Source organism: Carcharhinus amblyrhynchos, chromosome 10 (genome assembly GCF_965287045.1).
Source record: "Carcharhinus amblyrhynchos chromosome 10, sCarAmb.v2.hapA, whole genome shotgun sequence".
In the NCBI taxonomy this organism is placed as follows: domain Eukaryota; kingdom Metazoa; phylum Chordata; class Chondrichthyes; order Carcharhiniformes; family Carcharhinidae; genus Carcharhinus; species Carcharhinus amblyrhynchos.
This window is the reverse complement of record NC_137333.1, coordinates 22062360-22075826: the sequence shown is the minus strand read 5'-3', so window position 1 is coordinate 22075826 and position 13467 is coordinate 22062360.

The following is a 13467-nucleotide window of genomic DNA, read 5'->3' as shown; positions in this document are numbered from 1 at the left end:
GTCCTCCCTTTCCTTAACTTTTCTCGCCCTTTGCTTCCCCTTTCCCCCTTTTTCTCCATTTTATCTCTCTCCCACCCACCCCCCCTTCGCCCATATCTTCAAGTGTCTCAGGTTACCCTCTGATTTCAGTTTCTCTGCTGTTTGGCCATTCACATCTTTTATACTCTCTATAGGCTGCCATTCGCAGCCCTTCCCTTTGCTTTTGTGGCTATGACTCATCTTTCATTCCCAAATGCTGCAGTATAAATATCTCCCACTTTCTATGCCATTTGGCTTTGACAAAGGGTCAGCTGGACTCGAAACATCACTTCGTTTCTCTCCCTACAGATGCTGCTAGACGTGCTGAGATTTTCCAGCATTTTCTCTTTCGGTTTCAGATTCCAGTATCCGCAGTAATTTGCTTTTATAAAGGAATTCTAAAGACACACGACCCCCTGGGAGAGAACTGTTTCTTCCTATCCCTGTGTTAAAAGGGAGACCCCTTATTTTTAAGCCACGTCCCTTTGTTCGAGTCTCTCCCACAAGCGGAAACACCCTTGGAGGATTCACATTATTCAGTCCCCTCAGGATGTTATTTGTCTAACATATATTGTGCAAGCTACTTTCAATTTTGTCGAAGAATTGCGAGAACTTAACAACATCAATTGTCTTGGAAAATTACATCAGCATATGTTTATCACTCATTCTCTTATTATTGTCTCCAGTGGCTCTCATTTGGACTGGGGACCTGAATTAACACTGTTGTTTAATGCAAAATATGAAATGAAAATTGGTTGTCAATATACTGCCGGCAAAAGTATGAAGAACTTTCAGCGAAGGAATTGCAATTAGCACTGATAGCAATACTTCTAACTGCGAATAAGTGGAAAATACAGTTAACAGAATTATTATTTGGGGGCTGCCCTAAGAAATGATTATTCAAAGCAAGATTAGTCAATTACTGCTATAATTTTATACACACATAAACTGTGCTTGTTTTCAACACAGATTTAGCTCATGACATTTATAGCCCTGCATGGGGACTCAGGTAAGTGAAGTGAATATCACTTCAAACACTTCTGGCCATTTCTCAGTTGCTTTTTATTTTTGAATGCTCTTATCGTGATTAGCTTCCATGTGTATCTGATGGCCAAACTATGGGGTGAAATACAATAATTTTGCACAGGGCTTGTTCTCCTAAGGCTGCCAACAAGATTGCAACAGTCTGACAAGAGTACTGTAGGTACTGGCAGAAACATGTGGGAGGGGCAGGGTGACATGGTGTGTCTAGCTGCATGAGTTGACATACTCACAATCCTGTTTTGGATTTGCGGCTTGTTGGAGCTGTCAAGAAAGCATTGATTAAAACCATTACCTGAGAGTTGACCTAATTAAACGAACTGTGTTACAGTTTCAACATAATGAAGATAGTTGTGAACCTATCACTTCCGAGCCAGGTCAGGGCTTTTACTAAGGGGTTTTCATTCAAATGAACAGAATATGAACTTTTTTCCTAATGGTAGCTGTAATAATTTTCTTTCTGAGGTGTCATGCATAATGGGGTGTATTTTCCTGTTTGCCTGCCATGGAAATCAGAGCAGGTTGGGAGAGGGTGGGGGAGAGGGGGTGGACCATGGAAAGGTCAGTTGACCTTGGGTAGGATTATCTAGTTTCAGGGTGAACGTGGCTGGAAAATCCTGCCCAATGTATTTTTAGTTTACTGCTGTCATTGGCACCATGTTAGTGCCAAGTTTGAATTTGGAAATGAGTGCATTATTTTCATCCAATGTACCTCGGTTTCATTTCGCCACTGAAGATTGTTGGGCAAAAATATGTTAACAGCCCAAATATGACATCCTTCATTTGAATAAACAACTACTAAACATAAGGACATAAGAAATAGGAGCAGGAGTAGGCCATCTAGCCCTTCAAGCCTGCCCCGCCATTCAATAAGATCCCTACAGTGCAGAAAGAGGCCATTTGGCACATTGAGTCCACACCGACCGCAATTCCACCCAGGCCATACCCCCACATCCCTACATATTTACCTGCGAATCCCTCTAACCTACGCATCGCATGATACTAAGGGGCAATTTTAGCACGGCTAATCAACCTAACCTGCACATCTTTGGACTGTGGGAGAAAACTGGAGCACCCAGAGGAAACCCACACAGACACGAGGAGAATGTGCAAACTCCATACAGACAGTGACCTAAGCCAGGAATCAAACCCAGGTCCCTGGAGTTGTGAAGCAGCAGTGCTAACCACAGCGCTACCGTGCCACACGTCTGACTGAATATTTAAAAAAAAATCACAATTGTATTGTCAACAAAAAACCTACAGGTCAGAATTCTCTGACTTCATCCGTGACTGGGATTCTTCAGTCCTGCTGCAATAAATGGAGTTTTGACTGAATGCCAAATTCTCTATTCTCTCTGGCAGCAGTGGCAGGGTGTAGGAGACTGGAGAATTCTGGCCATAGGCTGTGGTAAGTTTGATTGTTGTTTTCTGTATGATCAGCAATTGCAGCTGAAGGAAAAGGGGCACTTCCTAATTGAGAATGTTGCAGTATCTGATGAGTCATAATTTATGTAATAGAGACAACATTTAACAATCTATTCGGGATCATCCTTTCAAAATTATTTGATGATATTTTAACAGACTAAGGATAGCTTCCTGAACCAGCCGCTGTGTTGTTGCAATACACAGATTCCAACTCATTTTCTCTCCACAAAGAAAGCTTCAAAAATGGAATAGTATTTTTCTCAGTGTTTTGATAGTATGACTGATTGACAGTGACACACTCGTACATGTGCAGGAAATTGGAATAGACTAGTTGACAGATGGACTCACCCTGTGTCCTCTCATCTTTCAATCAACCAGACAATCCTCAATTTTCTACTGTGATAAACACGTGCTCATTGTGCTTACAGGAGTACATCAGAGGGCGACTCAAAATAACTATAAGATCAAAAGGCTTAGAGCTGAAACCGTTAATGCAAATTGTTTGAACACAATTGCCTCAATACTACATCCTGTTCAATAAACATTCACTCAAACGGAATAGTTTCTGAACAATCCACTTGTCTCTAAACATTTCAAAGGGATAACCATTGATTTGATTGCCAATTTTAGACAGTGCTTGATTAGAAACTTCATGCCTAAGCAGCAGTCAATACATACATATATTTAAGACGCGGGTAGATAGGTTTTTGATAGGCAAGGGGATTAAGGGTTATGGGGAGAAGGCGGGAAAGTGGAACTGAGCCACGACAGATCAGCCATGATCTTATTGAATGGCGGGGCAGGCTCGAAGGGCTAGATGGCCTACTCCTGCTCCTATTTCTTATGTTCTTATGTTCTTACAAGTACTGTGATCCCCTTTGATGAAAGGTGATAGGAGATTTAATAAAGGCATAAAATAAAAACTAAAACTTTTAAATTATAGGCCGGAATTCTCCAACCTTGCCCATGGCTGGGATAATCCGGTCCCATTGCTGTGGATGGAGATATTTGACTAAGCGCCAAAAGCTCTGTTCTCACTGGCATAGGTAGCGGGCCATCCAAGACCAGAGAATTCTGGCCATTGTGTTATGTGCTCACACCATGACATTTTTATTTAAAATTATTGGACATTTTGTGTTGGTGGAATGTGGCATTTGTTATCAAAAAACAAATATTTTGTGACTGTATGGAGTTTACACGTTTTCCCCATGTCTGCGTGGGTTTCTTCTGAGTGCTCCGGTTTCCTCCCACAGTCCAAAGCGGGTTAGGTGGGTTGGTCATACTAAATTGCTCTTAGCGTCCCAAGAAATGTAGGTTATGGGGATTAGCGGGGTAAATACGTGGGGTTATGGCCTCAGAGCCTGGGTAAGATGCCCCATTGGAGAGTTGGTGCAGAGTCATTGGGTTAAATTGCTTCCTTCTGCACTGTACAAATTCTATGATTCTGTGACTGGATAGATGAGACCAATCTAAATGTTTCCTCCAGCAAACACTGCATATACAATATCACCAAGACAATGACAGAAGAAAATCCCTCTCACACTCATCCCTATGATTTACCATAATGCAAACATCTCCAGAGTTTCTCTAGAATGAAACTTTTCTGAAGAACCTTGTATTGCAACAAGTTAAATCCAATGCACGTACTCGCCAACCTCTACAGAAGTTGATAGTATTCAAAATGCTGGGTGGAATGTTGCAACACTTTGAGCATGTTAATTAATTTACACCAACTGAATTAGTTTGCCCTGTTTCAATTATTATTTGTGCCGATTAGTAACCTCTGGAATATGACCTGTACAAATGCATCCTGGTTAAAGGAATGAAAGAATTTGCCTTAGTCCAGCATCTTTCATGACCTTTCATGTACTTTTGAAATACAGTTGCAGCTGTAATGTCGAAAAGCCTTAAGTTAAGAAAACTATTTTCACATAGCATCTTTGCCACAATTTCTCTTGTATAAATTATTAAGTTATTTGTATCGACGTAGTCTTGGCCTTGGGAACTTTGTATTCCCCATGTCAGTTCATTCTGAAAATGGATGAATAAGTCAGGTAAGTAGTTCAATGTGTCTCAATGCATTAGTTCAACATAAGGGTACATGAACATTCTCCACTCATTGACCACAGGGTGGATGTTGTGAATACCATTAATGGACGGAAGGCCCTGTGAGACTCACTGACTTGAATTACAAATACATGTTCCCAGCCAGCACAACTTTACACAGTCTACCCACAAATACACAGCGTGTCTGACACCTTTGCTTTCATTTTTTCCAATTTTTTACGTACAAGAATATTTCAAGATAGGTGCGCTTTGTCGTGCAATGGACAAGAATGGACATAGAAAGGGCCATGAAGGCCAAATTTAAATATTATGTATTTGTGTATCAATATTAGAGGTGTTAGAGATGTGGAGGAATGGAATTCTTCCCCTTTCATAACCTGGGACAACTTTCATGTTTGGGTGCTGTAAATGTGTCTTACTTAACAAAATGGCACACTTTCAATTGCATTGTTACTTGTGCTGACCTTTTCACTGACCTCTATCCTAGTGGCTAGACTGGCTGCCCGAAATAGGTGGCAACCTTTTGAATAGATGGTAAGCAGGAACATTATAAAGATGCTCGTTCACCAGTTTATTTACAGTTAGAAGTATACAGAGGCTTGCAGCCTTATGGCTACAATCAGCTCCCGAGATCACTCCAAGCGCAGAAAGAGTAATGCTTATCAGAGTGATCCACCACTCTGCCCTCTGATTGGTTCCCTGGTCATGTGGCCCTTACTCTGTAGATTGGTCCTTAAAAGAACAATCACCACATTCATCCCCCGTGCTCTCCCAAGTCCCTTTACACAAATGTCAATACTCAATGACAGTCACAGATCATTAAACTTTTCGTACATGAATGTAGTCAATTATAAATCCAATCTGTCAGGGGTTTTCCATAACCTTGTGGAAAGTTGTAACTCCTGTAGTTGGGCCACTTCCAGGCGATTGCAGTCAGCTGAAACCATAATGACAAGTGCCTCTTCAGGCACAGGCAGTTCAGTTCAGTTCTATCTTCTGGTTCCATGGAGATGGTAATTATGCCTGTTGCAGGGCAACCAAGTACTTCCATTATAAAACAGTCAACAATATTTCCTGATGGCAAAACTGGCTGCTAGGACATTGCACTTTTTCTCAAATGATGTATGCCCTTTCAGCTGATCCTTCCTCCTATGTCCACGTGATAGGACGTGGGCCCAGTTTTAGAGACAATGGGTGGAATTTTACGAGAATGATTTTGAGGATCCAGCGAGCATGAAAATTTTACGTACTTAGTCAGTGATCAGGGGAGGGTGGCACAATTGACCTGGGTGGCTGGGGAGTGGCAGAGGCTAGATATCCATGCATTGTAGGACTCACGATCGGCCACTGGCTTGATTTTCCTCCCTGGAGAGAATTTCTCCCAGCGAGGCCATAAAGGCAAGCGAGCCCAGATGACTGAGCGCTGGGCTCACTAAACACATTTAAATTCACAGTTAAATCAATGTCGCATCAAAGCTAAACCACCACACACAACTTCTAGTAAGCATGAGATTTCCATTTGAGCACTGTAATCACTGTGTAATTACATTAGAAGCAGCTGCCTGCTTGGTATAGGGACAACTACTCTTGCTCTCCAGACTATGATGCCACCCCTGGCAATGCAATTAATTCTTGCGGGTAACAAATGGTTTCATTTCTTCAGAAACTGGTTCATTGGTCCGACCTGTCTGTGTCTCACTTTCGACAGAAGTGAATCTAGACTGGTCCAGTACCTGCTGGTCCTTTGTCAAAACTTCATCACCATGACAATGTCTTGTGGTAATGGAATAGCTGTAAAGTTTCCTTGTAAAAGTAGGTGGCTAAATGCATCCACATTCGTTATGTGTGTTCCAGGTTACTACTTGAATGTATATTCATAGGCAGACAGACTTAATGCCCAATTCTTGTCAAAGTGATTGGAGGAATAGCCTTGTCTTCTTTAAAAAAGACCTAAGAGTAGCTTGTGTCAGAAGCAATGATAAAGTGTTGACCATGTAAATACTGGTGGAATGTTTTGAAACCTAAAACTGTTGATAATCCTACTTTCTCACTTTGAGAGTAGCTTTTTTCAGCCCCTGAAATGGTTCTTGAGACATTTTGGTCTTTCAGATCTGTCATCCATCTCACAGGACAACACCGCATCAACACCAATTGGAGACGCAACTCAGGTCAACACCAGTTTCTTAGCTGGGTTGAAGTGAATGAACAAGTTTGAAGAATGCAGCATGTAAAGATGCTTATTTACTAGTTTAGGGAAAACACAACTTGTTGATTTACAGACTAAAACTATACAGAGGTTTGCAGCCTCGTGGCTTTAATTAGCTCTTGAGATAACTCAGAGCACTGAAATTCATGCTTCTGATCCCCAGTCTGATGTGGGAGGCTTTCAAAAGTGTGTTAACCAAAGATTCAGGGGAAGCACATTCCTCTGAGAGTGAAGGGCAAGGCCGGTAGAAGTAGGGAACCCTGGATGACTCAGGATATTGAGGTCCTGATCAAGAAGAAGTAGGAGGCACATGACATGCATAAGCAGCTGGGATGAAGTGAATCCCTTAAAGAATATAGGGGGTGTAGAAATAGAATTAAGAAAGAAATCAGGGGGGCAAAAAGGACATGAGTTTGTTTTGCAGATGAGGCAAAGGGGAATCCAAAGATCTTCTACAAATACATAAAGGCCAAAAGAGGCTTTTGGCCTTTATGTATTTTTGAATACATAAAGGCCAAAAGAGGCTTTTGGCCTTTATGTATTTTTGGCTAGGGAGAGAGTAGAGCCTCTTAAGGATCAACAAGGTCACCTATGTGCAGATCCACAAAAGATGGGTGAGATCCTAAATAGATATATCTCATCAGTATTTACTACTGAGAAAAGCATGGATGTTAGGGAACTTGGGGAAATAAATAGTGGTGTCTTGAGGAATGTACATATTAGAGAGAAGGAGGTGCTGGAAATCTTAATGTGCATCAAGATAAATAAATCTCCGGGACCTGATAAAGTGTATCCCAGGACATTGTGGGATGATAGGGAAGAAATTGCAGGTTCCCTAGTAGAGATATTTGAAACATCAATAGTCACTGCTGAGGTGCCTGAAGAGTGGAGGGTGGCAAATGTCGTGCCTTTGTTTAAAAAGGGCTGCAGGGAAAAGCGTGGGAACTACAAGCCAGTGAGCCTCATATCTGTAAGTTGTTGGAAAGTGTTTTGAGAGGCAGGATCTACAGGCATTTAGAGGTGCAAGGAATGATTAGGGACAGTCAGCATGGCTTTATGAGTGGAAAATTATATCTCACAAATTTGTCTGAGTTTTTTGAAGGAGTTAGCAAGAAGGTAGGTGAGGACAGTGCAGTTGATGCTGTCTACATGGACTTTAGCAAGACCTTTGGTAGGTTGTTGCATAAGGTTAAATCTCATGGGATCTTGGGTGAGGTAGCTAAATGGATGCAAAATTGGCTTGAAGACAGAAGCCAGAGGGTGGGTGCAGAGAATTGTTTTTCAAACTGGAGGCCTGTGGCCAGCAGTGTACCTCAAGGATCGGATCTGGGGTCCACTGTTATTTGCCTTTTAAATGAATGATTTGGATGAGAATATGGGAGGCATGGTTAGTAAGTTTGCAGATGACACCAAGATTGGTGGCATAGTGAACAGTGAAGAAAGTTATCTCCAATTGCAATGGGATCTTGATCAATTGAGCCAGTGGGCTAACGAATGGCAGATGGAGTTTAATTTAGTTAAATGCAAGATGATGCATCTTAGCAGATGCCACAGTTGTTTCATTTAGACCTTTGAGAAGCCCAAAGTGCCCTGGCAATGATTGCATGTAGATTTTGCTGGTCCATTCTAGGATTACACGTTCTTAGTCATAATTGATGCACACTCAAAGTGGCCAGAAGTTATCATGAGCTCTACTACAATTGAACAAACCATTGAAACCATTGAAAATCTTGACAACATTTTTGCAAAATGTAGTAAACCGGAATTGGTTATCAGTGATAATGGTTCACATTTTACTTCACAAGAGTTTGAGGATTAAATCAAATAAATGTTATTCCGAATATGAAATCTATACCTTATCATCCATCAACCGGTGGATTAGTGAAACACTCATACAACACTTGAAATATTCTTTAACATCTTCAAAAGAGCAAATTTTATTGTCACGTTGTAGAAGTGGCTTTGTGACATCTTATAGAAGCATTACTCATGTGACTACACAGGTTGACAACTACATTTGATTTGCTGTTACTTTTAAGGGGAGGTGATGGTCTAGTGGTATTATCGCGAGACTATTAATCCAGAAACTCAGCTAATGTCCTGGGAATCTGGGTTCGAATACCATCATGGCAGAAGGTGGAATTTAAATTCAGTTTTAAAAAATCTGGAATTAAGAATCTACTGATGGCCATGAAACCATTGTCGATTTTCAGAAAAACCCATCTGGTTCACTAATGCCCTTTAGAGAAGGAAATCTGCCGTGCTTATATTGTGTGGCCCACATGTGACTCCAGAGCCAGAACAATATGGTTGACCCTCAACTGCCTTCCAAGGACAGCAGGGATGGGCAATAAATGCTGGCCAGCCAGCGACACCCATGTCTGAAGGATAAATTAAAAAAAAGAAACTTCAGAGATATTACAGCATCAGAACAATCTCAAGTCGGCAGATGAGAAGTGGAGGCAACAAAATGCTCACTTCAACAAGGAGGCTGAGGGCAGGATTCTCCGGATGCACTTGCCCAAAGTCTGAAAACTCCTGTCCGAGGTCATCAGACATCTGCATGGTCCATGTCCAGCCCACTATGATTCCTGTGGCAGGTAGGATGGGAAAATTCCATCCTGAGTGTCAGTCTGGAATTATGCCACGAGTGAAAATTGGGCACCAGCCATAGTTTTAGTGAAAACAGGTTTAATTTCTGACACAGTTCAAACTGAAGGCGAGGAAGTTTGGTGATGCGATGCTGACCAATTGTTGTCAATCTGAAATTACCAACTTCTTTCATTCTACGTCTTGTGAATACTACAATGAAATACTTAATTGAATCTGAGTTGCACGATCATTATATCTTTGCTACTATACCACATGAGAATGATAAAGAATTAGCAGGTGTAAAAGAAAAATAAGGGAACAGGAGCAGGAGTTTCTGGCCGTGCTCATCCTGAAACTGGAAAATCCCACCCAACGCCAACGGATCTATGCATGGCCCGTGTCCCCCCACTACAATTTCTGTGGCAGGTGGGACAGGAAGATTCTGCTCCAAGTGCCTACTAAAATTCCAATCATACATCTAGGATCAAGAACAGCCAAATTCCAAAACAACCAAAGAGAGCTGCTGTCCCCCGATTGACTTTCTTACTGACTGTGTACAATGATTAATGATATATCATACTATATCTGGATCCTATGAACAACATTGCAGAAATTGTTTGTCATGACCATAGAGGTAAAGGGGGGGGGGGGTGGATTTAATATATTTAGGTAGCTGTATGATTGCTTTAAGAGCAGGTTACACCATTTAATGATGATGTCATTGGGATGTTTCAAACACTTTTAGTTTTGGTTTGTACACTATACAAAGAGAAGCTCCTATAATACGTCTGGCATTGTTAGTTTGAATCTGCATGTGCAAACGATGTCTTTTTCTTTTTGTTTACAACCCCTAACATCATTCGGACATTACTGTGTGGAGCCTTAAAGGCTCCTACATTTAATGCATTTGTTTCTACAATGAGATTGGTTGCTGCTATAAAGTGTTGTTTCCTTGCATCCCCAAAGTTTCTTTATTTCCCCTTTAAAGAGAACTTCCCTGACTCTGCCTCCAGACAGACAAGCCGCCACACTCCAATGCCTGTTTCGGTACAGTGAGGGAGAATGTAACATGGCCAATGCACCTAACCAGCATGTTTTTCAGACTGTGGGAGGAAACCAGAGCACCCGGAGGAAACCCATGTGGACATGGGGAGAATATGCAGACTCCGCACAGAGAGTGACCGAAGCTGGGAATTGAATCCGGGTCCCTAGTGCTGTGAGGTAGCAGTGCTAACCACTGTGCCACCGTGCCACCCACAAAACTAACAGCACAGCAGGGTGCTGTTGAAATGAGCAGTTTGATAAACAGCTCCAAGTAGTCATCGAATAGAAATGTTTGTTTTGATACAGTGTATTGAATTGCATTTGTCAACTGGAGTGTTTTTTTTAATTGTGATACCACCAATAGGCACGTGGTCTTTACTTTCTGTCAGCATATCTCCTGAGATACGCCCACTAGATCAGTTGACACAGAGGAGATAAAGGAAAAGGGTTTAGGACTTTGGTTAGCATGAATTGACACTTATTGATATAGGGACTATATCGAACTTTTGGGATGAATGGAGAGCATTGGCTGACATGAAGATTATGAGGTGACATGGAGAGTGAACAGAGGGGCATAGAATGTCTTGGATAAATGATGAATCATAAGAGTGGCAATGGAATATGGGGGTCCACAGGGAGCAGGGAACAAAGAGTGGCATCATTGATATGAGGGACCAGATGGAATAGATAGATCTGCATAGGGTGCCATGGAGGGAGAGAGGGGGCATTAGCTTTCTGTAGGATATGAGATAGCATTAAGTAGATTGGATGGGCACGGGGAGTAGTTGGTGGGATGATTTTTGTTTTATTCATTTTGTGAATAACTTCATCAGAGTCTTAACCACTGTGGAAGGCCTTTTGGCCAGCCTGCCTCCAGACCCAGCAGATTTGACAGCTTATCAGGGTTCAGGGGGCCAGGGAGAGACCACCTCAAACCCTGAAAATTTTTCCCAGTTTCACAGAGTCCAGAAATCTTCTTACTGTGCACCTAACCTGGCAACTCAGTGTTCAATTAATCAAACAGATCATGGGTTTAAATTTAAAAATTAAATGATTGGGAAGGGAAAAAGAAAGCAGGTTTTCTCAGCAGATTCAAATTTAAGGTTTTCAAATAATAAATACATTTTGGTTAATAAGGTTTAAACATTTTAAAGTTTATTTATTAGTCACAGGTATGCCTTACATTAACAATGCAATGACGTTACTGTGAAATTCCCCTAGTCACCACAGACCTGATCCTTGTGGAAAAGTCAATGGGAATTTGCATGGCTTGTCCATTCTGCGGATATGCTGGCGTTGGACTGGGGTAAACACAGTAAAAAGTCTGACAACACCAGGTTTTAGTCCAACCGATTTATTTGATAGTAAACTCACCTCGAAAGCCAGTGAGTTTACTATCAAATAAATCGGTTGGACTAAAACCTGGTGTTGTCAGACTTTTTATTGTCCATTCTGCCGCAGGGTATCTCACCACTGGGATGGGGGGGAGCGGGGTGCGGAGGGAGGTGGTGGTATTCGGTGGGACAGGAAGAATCCACCAGCAGGAAGGGTCAGATAATCCAATCTAAGTGTTAGATTTATTTGCGGGAGAGCACTTTGGAGATAGTGACCACAATTCGGTGTTTTTCATTATTGCAATGGAGAGGGATAGGGTCACACAGCAGGGCAAGGTTTATAATTGGGGCAGGGGTAAATGTGATGTGATTAGGCAAGAATTAAGGAGCATAAAATGGGAACAGAAACTGTGAGGAAAAGACACAAATGAAAAGTGGAGCTTTTCAAGGAGCAAATACTGCGTGTCCTTGATAGGTGTGTCCCTATCAGGCAGGGAGGGAATGGCCCAGTGAGGAAACCATGGTTCACAAAGGAGGTTGAATGACTTGTCAAGAGGAAAAAGGAAGCATATGTAAGGATGAGAAAACAAGGTTCAGTTGGTTCGCTTGAGGGTTATAAGATAGCAAGGAATGAGCTAAAAAAGGACTTAGGAGAGCAAGGAGGGGGCATGAGAAGTTCTTGGCGGGTAGGATCAAGGAAAACCCCAAGGCGTTTTACTCTTATCTGAGAAATAAAAGAATGAACAGGGTGAGATTAGGACCGGTCAAGAATAGCAGTGGGAACTTTGGGAATGAAGTCTGAAGAGATGGGTGGGGTGATGAATGAATATTTTTCTTCAGTGTTCACCAAGGAAAGGGGCCATGTTTTTGAGGATGAGAGTATGATGCAGTCTGACAGGCTGGAGGAGGTAGACGTTCTGAGGGAAAATGTATTAGCAATTTTGAAAAACCTGAGGGTCAATAAGTCCCCCAGGGCCAGATGGGATATATCCTAGGGTTCTTTGGGAGGCAAAGGATGAGATTGCAGAGTATTTGGCTTTGATCTTTGGGTCCTCACTGTGCACGGGAATTGTGCCAGAGGACTGGAGATTGGCAAATGTTGCTCCTCTGTTCAAGAAAGGAAATAGAAATGACCCTGGTAATTATAGGCTGGTTATTCTTACTTCAGTGGTTGGTAAGTTAATGGAAAAGGTCCTGAAGGATAGGATTTATGACCATTTGGAAAGATGCAGCTTAATCCGGGATAGTCAACACAGATTCGTGAAGGGTAAGTCTTGCCTCACAAATTTGATTGAATTCTTTGAGAAGGTAACTAAGTGTATAGATGAAGGTAGAGCAGTTGATGTCATATACTTGGATTTTAGTAAGGCGTTTGATTAGGTTCCCCATGGGTGGCTTATGAAGAAGGTAAGGAGATGTGAGACAGAGGGAAATTTGGACGATTGGATAATTGGCCATCTCAAATAAGACAGAGGGTGGTGGTGGATGGAAAAATTTCAGACTGGAGACCAGTTATCAGCAATGAACCACAGGGATCAGTGCTGGGTCCTCTGCTAATTGTAATTTTTACCAATGACTTGGAGGAAGGGCTGAAGGATGGGCCAATAAATTTGCTGATGACACCAAGATTCGTGGAGTAGTGGATGAGGTGGAGGGCTGTTGTAGGCTGCAAAGAGACATTGATAGGATGCAGAGCTGGGCCAAAAAGTGGCAGGTGGAGTTCAACCCTGATAAGTGCAA